Source organism: Onychostoma macrolepis, chromosome 07 (genome assembly GCF_012432095.1).
Source record: "Onychostoma macrolepis isolate SWU-2019 chromosome 07, ASM1243209v1, whole genome shotgun sequence".
In the NCBI taxonomy this organism is placed as follows: Eukaryota; Metazoa; Chordata; class Actinopteri; order Cypriniformes; family Cyprinidae; genus Onychostoma; species Onychostoma macrolepis.
In genome coordinates this window covers 3,773,632-3,795,361 of record NC_081161.1, presented here as the reverse complement: position 1 = coordinate 3,795,361, position 21,730 = coordinate 3,773,632, and the positions used below count along the sequence as shown (strand labels likewise).

At 37.7% G+C, this 21,730-nt stretch overlaps 1 protein-coding gene across 3 annotated transcripts in view; it reads right to left on the bottom strand.

The window, feature by feature from the left end:
* The window catches only part of zmp:0000001168 (signal-induced proliferation-associated 1-like protein 2), a 62,114-nt gene extending 54,567 nt beyond the window's left edge, over window positions 1-7,547 (bottom strand). For all 3 annotated transcript variants that reach the window (XR_009271994.1, XM_058781770.1, XM_058781768.1), the window contains exons 1-2: window positions 7,355-7,547; window positions 6,872-7,200 (exon numbers count right to left, since the gene is read on the bottom strand). The gene's annotated coding sequence lies outside the window, so the exon portion shown is untranslated. The remainder of the gene's footprint in view (window positions 1-6,871; window positions 7,201-7,354) is intronic.
* Window positions 7,548-21,730: the final 14,183 nt, after the last annotated feature.

The window sequence follows — 21,730 nt, the reverse complement described above, 5'->3', positions numbered from 1 at the left end:
GTGCACGTTCCTTCCTCTATTGTTAACAACTTGTGTATATGTGGGTTTATTATGACAAAATTCCCCCTTTGGAGCAGTCAGTCAGTGATCACTTTATTCATGAAAAAAGTACACTACAAGTAAAAAGTTTGGAATAATTAGGAGTTTTTAATGTTTTTGAAAGAAGTCACTTCTGGCCACAAAGGCTGCATTTATATGAGCAAAAATACAGTAAAATAAATGCATAAATCAATAAATATTATTGCAATTTAAATTAACTATTTCCTATGCAAATATATTGTAAAATGTAATTTATTGCTGTGATCAAAGCTGACTTTTCAGCATCATTACTCCAGTCTTCAGTGTCACATGATCCTTCAGAAATCATTCTAATATGCTGATTTGCTGAAACATTTATTATTATCATCAATGTTGTTTTTGCCTAATGCTTTTCATTCAAACGTCTGTGGTTAGAAAGATTAAAAGAAATCAATAGTTTTATTCAGTAAGGATGCATTAAAATGTGACAGTAAAGTGACAGTAAAGACATTTATAATGCTACAAGAAATTTTCATTTTAAAACAAAATGCTGTTCTTTTAAACTTCAAAGAATCCTGAAAAAAATGTATTACCGTTTCCACTAAAATATTACGTTTCCAACATCGAACCATTATTACAAATTGAGCATCAAAAATAACCGAGTAACAAATCAGAATGATTTCTGAAGGATCATGTGACACTGAAGACTGGAGCAATGATGATGAAAATTCAGCTTTTGCATCACAGGAATAAACTACATTTTATAATATTTCAAAGTAGAAAACAGGTACTTTAACATGTGAGAATATTTCACAATTTTACTGTTTTCACTATATTTTTAATCAAATAAATGCAGCCTTGGAGAGCACACAAGACTTCTTTCAAACACATTGTAAAAATGTAATTATTCCAAACTGCTATTGTAATTATTTTATTTCTACAAATGCAAAACTTTTAAATTAGGAATTAGTTTAATATAAACTCAATAGTGGTCTGTATGTCCTCATTAATGTGTATGTATGCATTTATGTTTAAAATATCTACAGAAATGGGGCTTTTTGCCCAAATGGGCAGGAAGAACAACTGTTCCAATGAAAGAGAGCAAGACACACTCACAAAAAAGATAGAGAGAATCCTTCCCTCCATCACTACATCCATTATACTTCTGTCACACAGTCCACTCTGTCCATACTGATGCCTCTGCACCTGCTTCAGAGCCTTTCACCACCCTCCTTTTCCTACTTTACATTCTCCTCCCATTGCACTATTCTCCCCAGCGCCCCCCCCCCCCACCCCCCTCCCGATTTCAACTAATATACACATACACTCTTAAACTATAAAGGACCCAAATGGGGGGTTTTGCAGCGATGCCATGGAAGAAGCATTCTGGGTTCTTCAAAGAACCTTTCAGTGAACAGCACTTAATGTGAAGAACATTTTAATATTCTAAATTAGCTTTTGCCAAGATAAGGAACCTTTTGTGAAATGGAAAGATTCCATGAATGTTGAAGATTCTTTATAGAAGCATTGGAGCCAAATAAGGAACCTTCATTTTTCAAGTGTATGTCATCGTAAATTATTAAAGAACTGACATATATTAATATTAGTATGGAAACATCTTTGTAATTTTTGTAAGTTGCATCTGTTAGGCCAAATATTGTAAAAGTACATGGCATTTATCTGCTGAAAATAAAGCAGTAGGTGACGTGAATTTACACATTTTTAGCTTATTAATATCAACTAGGCCATGCCAACATTGCTTGATATGACCTTCCTAGAGAGTCTATTCTCATGACCTAATTAATATTAATGAGTCAGGGTGAGCTGAGCCCTGGGCTCGGTTCTTCTAATATCAAGCTCATTTGATTTGTCCATCAAACCATTAGTTTCAGGTTTCGTACATTTGCTTGTTTCAAGGAGTTTAGAGAGAGTCTGCTAAGCACAAATGTAAACTATTTACAAAATAATCATAAGAAACTGGACAAAATAGTGTGAATATCTGACAACAAATTAAAATAGTGTATCCTGTTTAACTCTAATTCATTAAATCTTAAATTCTACTGTAAACATCATACACTCTAAAATCAAACACAGACAAATGAAACAAAACATGTTATTTAAGCTGTAAGCCGAGGTGTTTTCAATTACTTTTTAAGAAGATGCATTCATATAGGATATATAATTTGTAAGCACAGCAAATTAATATTTAAGAAACATCAGTCAATCATGCATTTTTTTAAACAGAACTTATACAATTAGAACACAGATCACAACAGATCACAGTAAATATCTATTTAATGTTTTTGTTATGTATGAAAGAAAACACATTTTTCACATTCAACAGAACTGAATTATGGGCTGATGATTGAGATATTATTGGTCATTAAACGTATCTGTGAACAAAAAAAAAAAGACTAAGAATAATGAGGCCTGAGATTAAGAAGATGCTAAAAGTTCCTTAAATTGATTTAAAGTCAGTGAGTTCCATCAATTTGAATTTCTTGCCTTTTTATGAGACGACAGTTGAGTAAGTGATTGAGAGTGGGATTGAAGCACTGTTGCACTTTTGAAAGCTATGGCAAAATTTTAAAATATTATAAATCACGTTGCCTTTGTCCAGAGTGATTTGCTGAAAACCAAATGCGGATGATGAAAGGTAATTAATAGTCAATGGGATCACGGCTTGCACGTTAGTCTCACCCATTGTCATGCATGGTCTTGCATGGTTATAATGTCTATGATTACACAAAATAAACTTAGAGATTCTTTTTTTTATTTTTTTAGAAAAATGGGGGGAGAGGTTATTACAAAGTAATTAATTAGATGAAAAAAGAGGGCAGAACAAAACAACTATTTTATGAAGTGATTGTGTACTTATTTGTAAGATTTGATTCATAAGAAAGCATGCCATTTTTAGATAAAAAAAAAAAAAGCATGAAAGTTCACCCCTAACTATTAAGCAGATTGCATGAAAACAAATTAGTCATCAATTTGCCAAAAAGTAAAACAGTTATGAATCACCATGAGATTGTGTTGAAACGTCTCCCTTACATCCTTGACTGTAAATGAGCTGCATATACATACAAATACCAGATGCAAAGCCTCCTTTAAATAATGTTGTGTCTATTAGCACATGGTTCTGTTTGTGCAAGTATTCTTAAATCACCCACAAGGCCACAAAGTTTGCATGCAATTTGTTAGACTGCGCATGCAAATTAGAACCTTTAGTAAATCATAGCCTAAACATACTAAAACCAGCCAGATGGAGTCTTCTGTGTGATCAGATGGAGAAAAAAAAGAGCTATGATAAATGCATTTTGAAATTAGTTTTGATGCACTACAGACTTTTTTTTACTGTAAAATATACGCCTCCCCTCAGTCACAGCAGCAGATACCACTGCATCCAGCACGTCCAATCAAACCAGCCAGTATTTAAATGTCTGGAGACTATTGAAAGGCCTCTTATCAGATCTCAGACCGACCAAAACGTAACTCAAACAATCAAGCAATTGTCAGATGGCCAGACAGAATTAAACAGAAACTGTGCACAAACGTCCTCTTTGTGTGTGAGTGCCTACAGTTTTGTGTGAGAGCGTTCGTTTTTGCTTTCCTCAACGCAGAAGAAAAGTCACACTGCTCTAACGGTTGCTTGACCATTTATCATTTATTGTGATGTCTTCCATCATATAACATACTGCAAGATGAGAGCATTGATCCCAGTTGAATCTTCAGGCATGTTATAAGCTGCAGATATCACTGCATCGTTGTTGCTGTTAAACACACTCGATTTGAATGAAAAATGCTACTTCTGCAAAATGCATTAGCTTAATAAAAAAGGGCAGCTAATGGTTGGCATAATGGCAGTATACTATAATGTAGGCTATGGGATGATTAGAAGAGTTAGAACAGAGTTCACACTTTTTTTTCCCTTTCTTCTTTTCCATTTTGTGTATAATGTCTCCTGATTATCTTCAGTCAATGCCTTTAAAATGTAAATTATTGCTCAGCCCCCAAACATTCTCAGTATAACAATGTAATACAACCCAGCTCCTCTTGGGTTCCTGTAATTATCACCAAATAGTCTAACATTTCAAAGATATATCACAAACCAATTGCAAGAGTCACACAAACAGCTAATCTAGCACTCGATATGCTTATTTGTTTTGTCACAGACACCACAATAACCATGCAATAAGAGTTTACAGTGCAAATGTAAAAACTAATGTTAATATATCAATGAAACACACATATTACCAAATTAAACACACCTCCTCATTCTAGAGATCTTGGCATAAAGACACAAACACACAGCTTTTCACTTCTCAAGATGTTAACTGATGGACGGCTGTGTTTGGACTCTCATTCTGACGGCACCCATTCACTGCAGAGCATCCATTGCTGAGCAAGTGATGCAATGCTACATTTCTCCAAATCTGATGAAGAAACAAACTCATCTGTAAACATTTTGTACTCATATAAAGTTCATGTGTAAATGATTAACACTTTAGACGCTGTCAATATGTCAACAGTGTGCATTTTAATGTAAATTTAAGTAAATGTACGCTTGGTAGAATCACATTTTATGCAAAATACATACAAATACTCTTAAGATCATGTTGTCCAGACAGTGTAGGATATTTTTGTGGCCTATCTGATAATGGGATCCGTCTCCCTCTCTAGCTTTTAGGGTATATAGAGCATTAGGACATGCATCTACATCAACACAGCTTCCCATCATTTGGGTCGAAGCATTTAATATTTAAGTGTGCCATTTTAACATTACACTCTATATTTAGCTTCACTTGCACGTTAGAGCAGGTCAGAGGAAGATAAATGGAATAAGAGAAAAAAATACTGAATGTATTCATCCAATTCATTCATTATAAGAAGTCTCTTCATCCTCCTTACCTCACTGTGCAAAGCTTGTTCATCTTTGCCAAACTGATCATTACATTTTTGTTGACTTTCAACATTGGTGCAAATTTTTGTGCATTTCTTAGCTCTTCTTTGATAGTGTTATCTCACGCAGCAGTTGGTGTTCGTGGCATTAAGCTCGGAGTTTCCCACAGACACTCGCAGCACTTTTATTGATTTTTGACTCTGCACCTCAGAAATGCTAAGCCATACACGTACTGATTTTGAGTACTGTTCTTTCTTGCATTATCTTTTGCTTGAGAAATCCTTATATTTCATCAGAAATGATACTGTATGTCTCGTGTTTTTATACACGAAGAGATAAGTCTGTACTGTGTTTAAGTATACGATGGCAAAATAATTTCATGTATTTGTCTTTATTTTATGTGAAATGTGTTTCTACCACACGTACATTTATGTATGTTTGCACAGACACGAAAGCAATAAACACTACAATACTGACATATTGACAACATCTAAACCTTACAGGCACTCCTATTCTTATTTAATCTATTAATATTTAATTCATGGAACTTTTCGGTTGATTCTATTGAATTTAATATCAATGATTTTGTGTTTTCAATGTCATTCTAAATGTTACATTCTGTGAAATGTTAAATTTACACGACTGTTCGAATTCACATAATTTAAAACAAAACTACACTTAAAAACCTGGACATAAATAACACTTCAGTAGTTTTTAACCATTATTGATTAATTCATTTTGAATGTCACGCATCATCTCATGTACTGCTTTTTTGATAATTTTATAAATTATTGCAATTACACACTTGTCAGCCTGTTACGTTTTTCTGTAGGGTTTGGTTTAGAGATATGAGATATTATCTACATGATGGTATACTGTAACTTAAATTATTGTGACTGTACATTTTTCTGCCAGGTTTAATTTTTATACAATTATATATTATTATATAAATGCTCTTGTTTAGGTTTGGTGATAAGGTTAAAAGATCTATATGAATACTGTATATCTATAAAACGGTAAAACTGTCACTATTTAAAAGTCTATATGATATAAATGCTTTATAAATATTTTACATTTCTATATTTTAAATGCTGTAAGCACGTCCATATTGTTTGCGTCAGCATCTTCCCAAACGTACAAAAAATATGTTTTTGTATCTGTAAATGTTATCTATGAATATCTACAATCTGCATATAAAGATGTACTTAAGTGGGTCAAAAAATCGGTGAGCTAATTGCATTTAACATGGAATTAAGTGTCATAAAACATTACACACTTTACATTTCACGCTTAAGTATATTCTTCAAAAAAGCTAAATGGTACTCCCCCCCACCCCCCCACCCTTTTTTTTTTTGGAGCATGCAATTGTAGAGTGTGTCCTAATAATATAATCTGAAGCAGGTTCAGCCTCTCATAGATTGTTTATGAGTAATGACTTTCACCAGAGTCACACCTCAGGCCAAAACCAATCAAATAAACCCAACAAGCGCATGTGTTACTGAGAGGATGAGAAAAAACATCCTCACCCACAGCCGAAAACAAATGCGTCAAGGTGCAAGACACCGTCGTGCAGTTACGCACATTACCGTCAGTTTCACAGGGTCAAGTGCTGCCGTCAAAAGCCATGCAGTCGTACCCTTTGTTGTGCATGCTTACGTAAGATATCTCTGCTCTTCCTATTCTTATTCCACTCCCTCCGTTCTCATCTATTATCAACGTATCCCTAGAGCCTGGAGAGCAACCCTTCCCCCATCCTAAATGAGAGAGAGATTGATAGAGACACTACAGTGCATCTTGCATTTTTTTCCTTGCCACCTTGAACACCAGCAGCAGCAGCAGCAGAAGCAGCAGCGCTTGTGGAAATAAGTTCAGTGCAAATCATCTGTGCAAACTTCACAATCCTCGTTTTCATGAATCTACACAAATCCCATAAAATGTGACAGAAATCCTTACCTTTTTAAATCGGCTTTTCTTTGCTCATTCCTTCAAATTCTTTGTCTCCATGTCCTCTGTCTGTCTTCATCTAGTGCACATCCTCAGCAAAGGTCTGCAGTGGCTCGGTGTGTGTGTCAGTCTGTATGCGTGTGCATGTATGCGAATGCAAGCCAGCGATGACGTGCAGACGTGTGAAGCTAGCAGAGCACGGTTTCAACCTCAGACATCACTTCCTCTGCTTCACAATGTGTTTCCCTTTACTGTGTTGACACATCCTCTTCTCTGCCTCTCTGTTACTTGTGTCCTCCACACGAACCGCACATGCAAACGCAGAATGGGCTTGTGCACTGAACAAAAAACAATTTTTCATAAAGAAATGGCTCAAATTCACAGTTGGCATTGAATTATACACTGAAATAGTATTCCAGTAATCTTCGAAAAATCATTTTTACAGTGTACAGCAAAATGGGCAAGCTTGTGTCAAAAAAACACTGATCTTACCTTCCAGATTTCATCTCAGCTCTACATTAAACACCTTCGTCTCTCCTCCTCACGCCAGCATTTTTGTGATCTCTCTGCTCGCTTTTTGCTTCACCCAAATATATTAATACGGAAATGCAATCCACCGTTGACAGCTTGCTGTAAGAAGCTCACATCCTGCTGTTCCTACGGGGGCAGGTTGAATTGCTCTCTGTCTTTTTCTGCCCCTCTAGCATGCAGTCTTTAATACCCATTCACATCAAACTAAAGCCGGCCCCTTCCTCCGCCCCGCAAACGCTACTGCTCTCCACCCCCTCCTGTCTTTTCTCTCCTTCACCCTCTTGCTTGGATATCTCTTGCCCTCTGGCTCCTCAGCCTCCTCCTCACTGTAGCTACAGTAATCCTTTTTCTAGCCTAATATAGGGATGATTAGAGAGACTAGATTTGTATGGACTACAAATAAGGGTCCCAAAAGGGGGTTTTGCAGCGAAATTTCAATCAACTAAAGAATCTTTTTTCACTTTAAAGAACATTTTATGGAATGGAAAGATTCCATGGATGTTAAAGGTTCTACATGGAACCATCAATTCCAATAAAGAACCTTTCATTTTTAAGTGTATATCCAATTTTCAGTATTTTTGTGCTTGCACCATTGGGAAGCATGTACGGTATGTGTGTGTGCATAAACCTAAACACTCTTGACTCACGTCAGCACACCCATACACAGTCATTCGGGATGTGCTATAATGACTAGGATTGGGAGCGGCTCTCCTCTAGATTCAATATTACAGATAGAGGACTCTCCTATGGCTTGGCCATCTGGCAGCAGAATGTGGGGTGACCCTCCCTGATACTAACCCAACACCACGGATGCAGGGGAGGAGTGATTTGGGGGGTTGGTCAATGTGCTCCACACACACACACACACAAAGCCTTTTGTTTGACTCCCAAATGACCATATTAATGTTATACAGGAAGGTATGAGTTGGTTCTATTGCTGGCTAAATATATGTATCAGAAAGATTTGTTTATTTTTATGAATTATGTATATTAATTCTAAATGCATTTCTTACTGAAACCTTGCAGTTGAAGGAACCACAATCAGAGCTCTTCTGGAGCTGTGATATTTGTGTTAATTAATTTTCGCACGTTAAAAAATAAATAAAACCTCACGTTGTGTCAATCACGTTTACACACTGCCTCCGAAACTTTCGTCCGTCAAAAAGAAAATTCGGATCAGGTTCGATTTTCTGTGTTTTCGCATCCGTAGCATGCATTTTGATAGGAAAGGATGACGAATACGAAAAAACGCATGCGAAAATTTCGGACTCGGTGTGCAATGACCTTAACACTTCCAAATCATTTTCTGTTAATGAAGCTTTAAACAAATAAAATTATATGTAAATATTAGATAAGAACACTTAAAAACTTGAAATATATAGGTTTAAGTTACTACAATTAATAAAAATTAATAATAGCTAAAAACTGAATAAATTATAATTAAAATTACAAAGCACACAACAAAATTACTTAAATTAAGATGAAAACTAAAAATTATAATTCAAAAAACTAATAATTGAAAATATTAATTAATACTATATAAATAACATTTTTAACAAACTAAAAAAAACATTCAAAAATCAACTAAAATTTTAAATATTTGTTCTGTAAATGAAGCTTGAAATAAAGCTAAAATATAATTAAACATATAATTAAACAATTACATGAAAAACCTGTTTAAACTGAAGTACTAAAATGATTAAAACTAAAACTGAAATAATAACAAATTAAAGCTAAATAGAAATATTAAAACAAATAAAATGAATAGAAATCAAACTAAAATTATGATGAAGTATAACAAAACAATTACAATACTATAATAGTATATAAACAATACTAAAATAACACTTATGGAACCAGTTAAGTTTTTCTTTTGAAATTCCTATTCATCAAAGACTCCTGAAATAAAATGTATCTCAGTTTTCACAAAAATACGAGGCAGCACAACTGTTTTCAACATTGATAATAATCAGAAATGTTACTTGAGCAGCAAATCAGCATATTAGACTGATTTCTGAAGGATCATGTGACACTGAAGACTGGAGTAATGATGCTGAAAATTCAGCTTTGATCACAGCAATAAATTATATTTTATAATATATTCACATAGAAAACAGCTATTTTAAATTCCAATAGTATTTCACAGTTTTATAGTAAGAGATTTATAGTCAATTTTATACTTGATAGCGTTTATTTTTATATTTCACAAGTAAGATGGGTTCACAGATAGGTGAAAGCTTCTTTCATGACTTGTTTAACCTTGGTTGTGGATGTGGCTTCAGGCCGCAGAGATAATAAACAAAATAAAAAGGGGACTCTGATATCCTGGGTTCAGTCCTACTGTATTTACCCAGGTATTTTTAATGATTATATGGTCATCTAGTGGACATTGTTGGTACTGTTGCAGTTTTGCAGATTGCACGATGCTAGTGACCCTAATGCTTCTAAACTGCAGATTTAGTCATTTTTAAGTATTTAGAAAAAGCCAGCTCTTTGTTTTTCTTAATTTGCTTCTATTTTCATTCTACTCTCTTCTCATGAATAAAACAAATCCCCAGTTTAATCTTCTGTATCATTTTTCGCAGTATTATTAATACAATCTATAAACACAATTTCCAGAACAGCCACTTAGTGGTCCTGGTGAGGTTTGTTATACATTACAAACATTATAAAATACAACAACAACAAAAAAAAACTAAAAACTACAAGAGGTTAGTTTGGTGTAAACAGAAGGACAGTCATGCAGAAAAGTACCTCACCCTCACTGTGAAGTATGGTGTTTCTTTGATGTTGCACGTATGTTTTTCTTCCAAATGCCCTGGACAGCTTGTTAGGATACAAATACAACATATATTAAATCAAAACCTGACTGCCTTTGCCATGAAACTCCTCCAGCAGGACAATGATCCAAAGCACATGTCGAGAGAAACAAAGAAAGAATGAAGGTTTTGCCAAGGACACCACAATCCCTGTGGAATGAGCAGAAGAAGAGTAGCTGCTTATACTGTTAAATAAAAAAATAATAAAAATAAAAAAATCTATGTATATACGTACATTTTATATACATCTTGCGACATATCGAGAGGTTTCAAGGAAAATGGTACCCCTTAAATTGCACTGGTGTCCTCAATGGACAAAACAACTTTTCCAGCATCCTTCCCACCCTTGTAGATGCACACTACACATTTGCATGCAGTACAGGCAGGAGACTTTGGGAAAGCAGGTGAAATTCAGCCTTTGGCAAAGGGATTGAGAACAATATTCTCCATTGTGTGCCATCAACAATATGCCTACCTGGTGCGGAGGAAAACAAACCTGAGGGGAGCTGCACATTCACAATGCGGCATTTCCACTTGAGCAATATCTCACGAGGTCTTTTGCTGTCAAGACAGAAGGCAACATTCAACCGTATCTCATGAGACTGCACGGCGGGGGAAAACTACAAAATAAATAAGTAAACAAACAAACTATTTTTGACTCTTATAGCATTTATCCCACAAAATCCACCTGTCTACAAGCTGAATGATTGCAAAGGATATATTATTGATGAATGTTTTCATTTTATCAGATTATATAATAATATTAATGAGAATAAAAGAAAAGAAAAGAAAAGAAAAGCTATATGTAAACATACTGTGTTCCACAGTTTTGACTCAACTGAGAAAAACGTTTTACAGTAAATAACGTTACAAATGTTAAACACAACAACGACATAATGATTAGAAGGTATAGCCTATCCTGTCGAGCAAAAAATTAAATAAAATAAAAAATGTATATATTTATATTTATTTATATATATGTGTGTGTGTGTGTGTGTGTGTGTGTCAGGGTTATGGTCTGTTTTGTGTTTGTGTTTGTCTTTGTGCCATGTGTTCCTTGACCCAGTTTCTCCCTCCATGTCCTTATTTGGGTTTTCCTGTTCCTGTCCTCATTTAGTTCTATATGCTCCAGCTGTGTTTTATTAATTAACCTCATTTACTCCCTGAGTCCGCTCCAGTGTTGACTCCAGCCCCAGAGCCCGTTCCTCCAGAGCACCCTCCAGAGCACCCTCCAGACTCCCTCCGAGCATTTAAAGCCCTGAATTTCACCCAAAAAATTTTTGGGGGGCCATATATCCGTGGTCAGAGAGGCCGGGCTGAGGTTCAAGGCCAAGGCCACGGAGGCTGATCTGCCATGGCCTCCCGAGTCCCAACTCGGGGAGCCACAGCGGAGCAGGGAGTGATTTATGCAATCATATTATTTAGGGATGCACGATATTATCGGACCAATATCGGAATTAGCCGATAATGGCTTTACCTTTAAATATCGGCATCGGCCCAATATGAAAAATTATGCAGATATGTCTTGCCAATAAGAGGAATACATTAACTCACATGTGCTCAGGGTGTGCTAGCGATTAGATCACGTCAGCATTGTGGCTCATTATCGAAGCAAAGTTTTGCCTGAATGGTGTTTGGCTTCACTGTTTTGGATCGCTGCATTTAAACTGAGAATGCATGTATAGAATGAGCGTTCAGTGTGTGATCAAGTAAACGGTAATAGCACGTGCAGCGGCAGCCTCCCCCGGGTCCTAAGGCCCGCTCAGTAAGGAGTATTTATTCCATAGGGGGCGCTGTTGGCCTACTTCTAATAAAATGAAAGCAAAATACACAAATTATATTTTGACTGTTGCTGCGTCCCAATGTGCCTACTTATACTACGCCCTTAAAGTATGTACTATTTTGGTGAAGAAAAAGTACACACTTTTGAGTGTGTAGTAGAAGAGTAGGCAAGCTTTGTATACTATCACGTGACACAACTGCATGTTTAATGGACCGCTCTGTCGCATCTGTTACACGCACCCTGTCACTGTAAACTGGCCTGTCAATCATCTTGTCACAGTTAACATCCACACTTCAAAAATCGACCTGAAATAGTAGACCATCCGGGGACTTTTGGCATACTCTTTTCAACATACTATGCTTTGGGACACACTTATTGTAATCTCACATACTATTTAGGATGGATAGTATGAACATTGGGACGCAGGGTGTGTTTCTGATTAAATAAAGCAGTAATTTATGTCATAAAATCATGAGTATGTTTTTATTCAAAGGTCAGAAGCTATAGCTTACATGAACAAAAAAAAAGTTAAAAAAAAAAAAATCACAAACATGACACTTAAATAATTTTATAAAGTTATATTTTTAAAACAAATTATAAGCTCTAAAAGATTTTCAGAATTTTTGCAACTCTTGTTTTAGACCATTAACAAATGTTAAATCATAAAATAAAATAAAATGTTAAGGTCACTACTGCATCTTTCTGATAAAAAAAAAAAAAAAATGCAATGATTAATATATAGTTTTATAATTTATAGTTATTTTCAAATCTTCAATGTACTGTCATTATATATTTAAAAAAAAAAAAAAAAACTTTATTATTGTTTATTTAATTCTAACAAATAAGTTCTTGTTAAAAATTAACCAAAATTAAAAATAATTATATATTGGTATCAGCATCGGCTATCGGCCAAAATGAGTTGAAAATTATCGGCATATTATTGGCAAAAATCCAATATCGTGCATCCCTAATATTATCGATGTTACTATCTATAAAAAAAATCCCAATGGGGAAATACATAACTTCAATTCCACTGTGGTACAGCGTTGCCATATGGTAACATTGATATATTCTCAATTTACAGTAAAACTATGTTAGACACTGTTGATTTGTGAATAAAAATATGTAATTTACTAATCAAAGATGATGCAAAATATCCCCCTTGAGAAGAGATGTTCAGAAATGAATTAACAGAGCAATTTCTGGAGCACTTCAACAGGTGCCCTCCATGTGAGTGTGACAGAGGGAAAAAGTGTTTTGGAGGAACATTCAAATGTCATTTGACTTAAAAACAGCACATCATTGACTACCTTAAGGCCAGCCCTTTTAATTACCTTATTGCAATATATTGTATTTTTTTCAGAATAGCAAGGAAATAGGCAGAAATTAATTGTTGCCATATAGCAACTACGTACCATAGTGGGAGTCCTTAATACGGTTACGTTCACACACAGTTTGGTTATTTACAGGTACGACAACCGCATTCTATAAACGAACTTACACCTGTACATTTTCATGACTTACAAACGCGTTCTCGGAACACACAGGGCCGTTTCTAGCCATTTTGACACCCTAGGCAAAATCCCTATTAGCGCCCCACCCCCCATCCAACTCCCACACCCAAACAAGATAATTAATATTACATACAAAATAACATAAAACTGATTATGTAAACACTCAAATCTTAAATAACAACACTGATACATTTACAAATTATATTTGTTGGCCTATTGGCTATAGATTATATATATATATATATAAAATTTATTTTTCAGACATCAGTTTCTTGTCACATTTAAATTGGTTGTCATAGTAAAGACACTAATTTGTGGAAATTCAGTGCATTGTGAGTTCCTCAAATCTGAACGCATGCCTATTTGTAAATTGACTGTTAAGATAAAACATTTTGCACAGTTTGTTATCTGTGACACCATTATAGCCACTGGATGCCTGTAGCTCTATGTTACAATCCCTAGTTGCTAAGAAATCATCACACATAAATTAATTTTATTACATTTGGATTTGGATACATGTTTAGATATTATCAGTGGCTACTTTTTGATTTTATCTGTTTTTTTTTCAATTGTTTTGTTGTTGTGTCAGTTATGCATTATTATTTCAGTCAAACCTATAAAAGCTTTTCATACCCCAAACTACATAGGCCTATAAAAGCCTAATCAGTGACATAAAAGTAATCAGAATGCAGCTAGTAGTTCTTCTATTATTCATTGACGTATGAACTTCCCCTTTAAATAACGTGACGCTCTGCCCTCTATATGTATGACGCTACTCCCTTAAGCGCTGTTGGAAGTGAATTAAAAAAAAAAAATTTTTTTCTGGAAGCGAATTAATTGATTCAGCATTTCGACACTTCCGTCAGGATGCGTTAAATTTGACAAAGCGGTTTAATAAAGAATGCATTGATCTTAATTGTATTGTATATTATTGTATTGTATTGTACATGACACACTGAACCTTTAACAATGCACTGGCGCAAAAACGCACACCTTTTAGACCAGTTTCACATGAAACTTGATTTCTCGACTGCCACAGATACTGCCTAAAAAAAACTGATTTTGTGCACTTTTTATGTAGCCTACAGATATTTTAAATTGGCCTTTGAACTTGCACAGCAAAAAAAAAAAAAAAAAGCCTTACCTTGCCAAAACACTGACAGAACCCATTGATCTAATGGCATTATTGAGCGCTCCAAATCCAAATGCAAACTTTGCATGCAACAATCAGAGGCAGCAATTGACAGCGCTCTGATCCAATGGCATACAGGCATCGTCAGAATGACAGTACTCTAGCCCAATGATGTTGGGGGATCCAGTCGGGGCGACAGTCATATTTCAGGGTGTCCGTACCACTCTTGATCACAACCCTGTAAAATTTAGCGGCAGTACGTGCGCTCATTGGCGCCCCCTCCAGCTGGTGGCGCTCTAGGCGACCGCCTAGCTTGCCTATGCCTAGAAACGGTAATGGGAACACATGCGCTGTGTGAACGGAACAGGACTGGACAACTTTGTCTGTCACGTCATACAGTGCGAGAGAGAGATCTGCCGCACAAACGCGTGTCTACCATGTTTTCATGTGAGACTTCGGTAACTTACAGTGATGGAGAAATGAGCTGCGTGACATCTGAAAGTTTTAGATCCAGTCAGTTTTCCACCAGAGCCGCTCCTGTCAGTTTTGTGTTCTGCGCCCGACTTTCCGCTCTCCACCCAAATTTAAAAGCTGCTGTCGGTTAATGAAGATTTGAGGAAAGAACTCGCGGCTCCATTGGACTCTTGTTGTGTCAAGACCGAAACACACTGCACGATTTTCGGCTGTCCCAGACGAAAGACTGGCATCGTGAAGCAATCGCGGCGATTTCTGATTGGCCACGATTGTTTCACGATGCCAATCTTTTGTCTGGGACAGCCGAAAATCGTATCACTGTGATATCTCTGTGATAGTGTTGAGAAACAGGAAGTAGAATGTACCCCCGGTGACTGATATTTGAACTGCCTCCTCTCAACCTGCTCAACATTTTGAATTCACAATGAGCTCACATATTACTCTCACTTTGAGGATCACCAGATGAGAATGGTGTGATGTCACTGTGATCATCGCGTGATCTCACGTGTTAACTGGGCGGGACATTCATTAGCTATAGTGAACTGATAAACTGTAATAAATACTGTAGTATACTTAAGTTTTTGCTACAGTAAAGTGTAGTGTATTTTAGTATAATATAGTTGTAGAAAAATAGTGTAGTAGTGCAGTATTGGGCAAAGTAATTTGTTGTTATTACCACCAAAGAATTACCGCAACAAATTAATTCAAGTACTTTACTGTAGTATGGTTCAAAAACACTATAGTAGTAGGCTATTTACTATAAATTACTATAGTATTATAGTAATTGGCTACGCTAAAATATTCTAATGAGAATTAAAACATACTGGCCTGATGGTGAATGAGATTGCAAGTTACCTGACACTTTTGAACGTTTGTTGTGGAGACATACTTGAAAATCTGAATGTAGATGACATCAAAACCATCGGCACTGATCGCACAAAAAAAAAAAAAAAAAAAACTCGGCGGCTATATTTGCAACTTCTCTGGGCTGCTCAGACCAAGTCCAATCTAAATGAATGGAGGAATCCTGAAATCTCAAAAATGGCTCGCTGAACTCGCAATTAAACTACATATTTCAAATCAGCAACAAAATCTGAAATGAACTGCCTTATGAATGATTCTTATGCTCAAATAGTGTTTAAAAAGCTTATTTTTCAGGATAAATCAGGCAATCCGCATGAGCAATCATAACGTGCTTAAAACTGCGCATGCGCATCGGCACCAGTGTTGCCAGATTGGATGCATGATTTCCAGCCCAAAAGCGAAATATGTGTAAGAGGTAGGACATTAGGACCCAGTAGATGCCACCTCTGAGCGCTTCATTGCTCAGCTGGTTATTTAGTGTGACGTAGTCACAGAGCGACAAGCCAAGCTAGCGTTTCAGCATCGCGTGTCGGTACCGCGTGGGGAATGAAAGCATCAGGATCGCGGGTTCAAACCAGTGCTGTTGTCGTTGTTTGAGGCTGGAGATTGGCCAGTGGACAAATCGGTTGTTCTGGGCAAACTGCTACAGTAACGCAGTTTGAGATTGTGGTGCGGACACATCCTATTTTCTGTCACAGTAACGCAGTGTGAGATTGTGGCGAGGACACATCGTGCAAACATTTGTTTGCTATTCAGGAAACGAGTCCAGTCTCTGTTTTTCCTAGTCATTTTAGATATACAAACTGCCTACCATAATTTACAACGTAGTGTTTGCCGAACGCCCGTGGGGTATGTGAGGAGAGAGAGAGTTTTTTTTTTGTTTTACATTGTATTTTTTATTTTTTTTTTATTTATTTTTTGTCCCTCTGATAACCTGATGTATACTCTGTGGGGTTCTTTTAATTGAAATACTTATTGGGTAGTGTGTAGTTTTCCATAGAGACAAACGCCTGCAGTGGTGTGCGTGTGGAGTGAAGGCGGGAGATTGCTGTGAATCACGTGTATTATATTTAACTGGGTTATCTTACCTGTGTATTCTTCTTAACTTATTTATTAAGAGTGACGTGTGGTGTGCTTTAAAATTCTGACACGTCTCGGAAGGGAAACTCAGTACACACTCTTGACCATTTGGTGTTTTGATTGATGGAAGTTTCATGAAGTATTACAGTTGTCTTTTTTTTTAATTGTTTGTATGTTTGAACTATTGTGAAATAAAGAAATGTATATTTTTGACACACCAGCTTCCATCTGCGTCCTTTAATTAGGGTGGCTTGCATGAAACCAGGTAGTTATTTTTAACTAACTATTTTATAATCATGGGTCTTTGATCTACTTGAGTAGTAGTACAGAGGGTGTGTAATAGACCCCTGGTGGCCACATTTGGCGTAGTCGGCAGGGTCGTTTGGGTGGTTGCTGGTGGTGTCGTCCCCTTCCTCATATTTATATATATAAATTTTTTGGGGGTGTTTATCTGTATAACTGGTGGGCAGTTAGAGTTAGGTTTATTAGGGTAAAGGAAAAACAGTGGCTGGCAAGGAGGATTGGAGAAGCAGCACCAGAAGACCAGCTGGACTTTAACCTCAAGACAATTTTTTTTTCTTCTTCTTTTTGTGTTTATCATTGTTATTATCATTATTGTTTTTTTATTTATTTATTTTTTGGTCATGTCGGTAGGTCCAGAAGATCAGATTAGGGACAGCCAGGTCATATAGCTAGGCGCTGTCGTAATTGGGAGGGAGCCCATCAAGCTGCAGCATCCGGGGAGGTTCAGAGTGGAGCTGGGGGTCGTGGCAGAAATGCTTATGCCATGGGGCCCTTGGGAAACTAGCTTCATCTAGTGCTCAGAGCCAGGCTCTAGATGGTGGACTGGGTGGCTCCGTTTTAATGTCAACTGTACCTTCACATTCTACACTCATTGGCCAGTGTCCAGTAATGAAGGTTGTAATGGCAGGTGTAGTTGTGCCATGTCTTGTTGATACAGGCTCAATGGTGTCAACTATTACAGAGGGATTCTTTACAGAACATTTCCAACCCCAGGTTCAGGGTATTTTGCAGTCATGTGGCTGGCTACAGTTGAAAGCCGCCAATGGACTAGATATCCCGTATAAAGGATATTTAGAGTTGGATGTGGAAGTACTTGGTAGAACTTTGTCTCGAATGGGTATTTTGGTTGTACGAGATCCCCCTGATGTACAGGCGCAGACAAGAAAACGTAATGTTCCTGGTCTGTTGGGAATTAATATTCTGCAAAGTTGTTACCAAGAGCTATTTAGTCAGCATGGCACCTCGTTATTTCATTCCCCACCAGCTGTAGCTGTACCTGAGGTGCTGAGGAACGCTATGTCCGAATGTCAGATTCTTGAACGTTTTAACTAATTCTGAATTTATAGGTAGTGCCTCTATTCCCCCAGGTCCCTCCATTTGTGTTCCCTCTGGGTAGTGAACCAACAGGGAGTTGGTTCACTTATTCCTGCTGCATTTTTAGAACCCCCAGGTATAGGTTACTGGCAACTACCTGCAGACCTCCTGATTCCATGCTCCCTGGTAACTATTGGTGAGGGAACTACTTATGCACCCTTGGTTAACATAGGTACTCAGGACAGGTGGTTAAGACCCCATACTTTTTTAGGTAGACTTCAAATGGTTAGTGTATGTCCCCACAGTCAACCCGTGATTTTTGGCAGCAAAGAGAGTTGTGAGGGCCCTACTGTGTTCATTCAGTCAGCTGAAGTGGTAAACCCCACTGTCCCTGGTCTGGCCGATATATCATGGCCTAACCTAGAAGAGGCAGAACAGGAAGATGCCAAGGCTTTGTTGGAGAAGTATAGTGTGGTTTTCAGTCAGAGTGATGGAGATTTAGGATGCACAAACTTGATAGAACATGAGATTCCCCTGTTAGATAATGCACCTATTCGCCAACGTTATAGACGACTCCCTCCCTCTCAGTATGATCTTGTGAAGGCTCATATCCAAGATTTGGTAGAGCAAGGGGTAGTGCGGGTGAGTTGTAGCCCTTTCTCCTCTCCCATTGTGGTGGTCAAGAAGAAGGATGGGTCAATTCGCCTGTGTGTTGATTATCGCCAAGTAAACGCGAAAACTAGGAAGGATGCGTTCCCCCTTCCTCGCATAGAGGAGTCTTTGGATGCCCTGACTGGCGCTTGCATGTTTTCTACACTGGATTTGGCGAGTGGTTACAACCAGGTCCCCGTAGCTGAGAAGGAACAAGCCAAGACTGCATTCTGTACACTTTTTGGTCTGTTTGAATTTCAGCGGATGCCCTTTGGCCTTTGTAACGCACCAGGGACATTCCAGAGGTTGGAGGAGTACATCTTTGGAGATGAACGATTTCACTCACTCCTCCTATATTTGGATGATGTGGTTGTTTTTTCATCATCATTTCAGAATCATCTAGATAGGTTGGAGCTAGTATTACAACGGTTGCAACAGAATGGCCTGAAACTTAAGCTCAGAAAATGTCACTTCTTCCAGCCAGAGGTAAAGTACCTTGGGCATGTCATCTCCGCATCTGGTGTCGCCACTGATCCTGAAAAGATCAGTGCTGTTAAAGAGTGGAAGACTCCATCTACTGTCGTAGAACTACGGTCATTTTTGGGTTTTGCCTCTTATTACAGGAGGTTTGTGGAAGATTTTGCAAAGTATGCCGCCCCTCTCCACAAATTAGTAGCAAAGTTACAGCCTTCCAGTAAAGGAGCTAGGTCTAGATCAAATAGCTCCTGGGGTGATCACTGGGACTGGAGTTGCGAACAGGCATTCCATACTCTTAAGGAGAAGCTGATTGGGGCCCCAGTATTGGGGTATGCAGATTGTACTAGACCATTTGTTCTAGAGGTGGATGCTAGCACCCTGGGGCTGGGTGCAGTCCTGTCCCAGGAACAGGAAGGAGGGCAACGTCGGCCACTCGCATATGCAAGCCGTGGGCTCAGACCTACTGAGAGGAATATGACAAATTATTCAGCTATGAAATTAGAACTGCTTGCACTCAAATGGGCGGTAACGGAAAAATTTAGAGATTATCTTCTTGGCTCTAAATTTACAGTCTTCACAGACAATAACCCTCTTTGTTACCTCCGTATTGCCGTAGAACAACGTTGGGCATCGCAGCTGGCACTCTTTGATTTCACCCTGATGTATAGACCTGGGACATCTAATAAGAATGCAGATGCACTCTCTTGCTTGCCTCCTGCCCCGCTGCCAAGTTCTATGGGAGAAGTTGCCCCTGGTATCACGGTTCCCGACGATGTGGAACGAGCTTGTATTAAACATCATCAGCAGTTGTCTGCTTTTACATCCATTATTGAGGCAGTTCCAGCAAGAGGTAAAGCAGACCTGCAAGTGTTACAGGCAGAAGACCTAGTGATACAGGCTTTCTTGGTGTACTGGAAACGTGGTGGGGTCCCCTCAGCTTTGGAGCGGACAAAGGAATCTCCAGCAGTCTTGGAAATGGTTCGCCAGTGGAATAGAATCCAAGAACAGCAGGGTGTCTTGTATCGGCGGAGTCATGTCCCTGGGGGTAGAGAGGAAGTGTTACAGCTGCTGTTACCACAGAGGCTGAGAAGTGAAGTACTTATTAATCTCCATGACCATTACGGTCATCAAGGGGTGGAACGTACTACCACCCTTGTACGTCAACGCTGTTATTGGCCCTTTATGCGTCAAGATATTGAACGTTGGTGTCAAGAGTGTACTAGGTGCCTGGCAGCCAAAGCTGTACAGCCAAAGGTGAGAACTTTTATGGGCAGTCTGCTTGCTTCTAGACCCCTAGAGATTGTGGCCATTGACTTTACCACGCTTGAACAAGCTAGTGATGGTAGAGAGAATCTCCTCGTTGTGACACATGTGTTTTCTAAGTTTGCACAGGCATATCCGACATCAGACCAGAGAGCTGGGACGGTCGTTCAAATTCTTACGGAACGATGGTTTTATATCTATGGTGTCCCAAAACGGATTCATTCAGATCAAGGACGAAACTTTGAGGGAGTTCTCTGATTAAAGAGAACTACCAAATATACCGGTAATTAAAATATGCAAGCAGACACTGTCAAAACGGCAATCAAGAAATTAACCGATACCCTCGAAAAACACATGCACCATTTTCAATGTCAACAGTCAGAATTTAAATGCAAAAAAATGCCCAATATAAGTGATCAGAATAAGCAATGTAATTATAGGTAGCCTATTTCACACTCCTTCATGCACACACCATGACAGTCAAAACTGTGTCATTCTGTATGATAATCCGACAATAAAAAAAATGTAACAACAACAATAATGCTCTTACTTTCGTGTCGCTCTATAATTTCACACAGAACTAAGTTTTTAGTGAAGTTCATATTGAACATAATATAGAATTTTGCACAGTCAAAACTAACAAGTCCAGCATCTTTAAAGGATATACCAATCTGGACCGTTTAAAAGATAAAAGACGGGATCGTATATGGCCTAAATAGATTTTGATTAAATCATTTAACTGTGCTCTGATTTCGGAGTTGCAGTGATAGCCTTCATGTCATCTCCCTCAACAGGTGTAATTCACGTTTTGAGAGTTACAACACTCTCCACTCTTTAACATCGAACTTAGAAATAGGCATCATGGTCACTTAAATACATTCAAAATCAGATCCGTTATGGTGCTAAAAACCCGTTGCTCATGAATCATCACGTCTGTCTGCT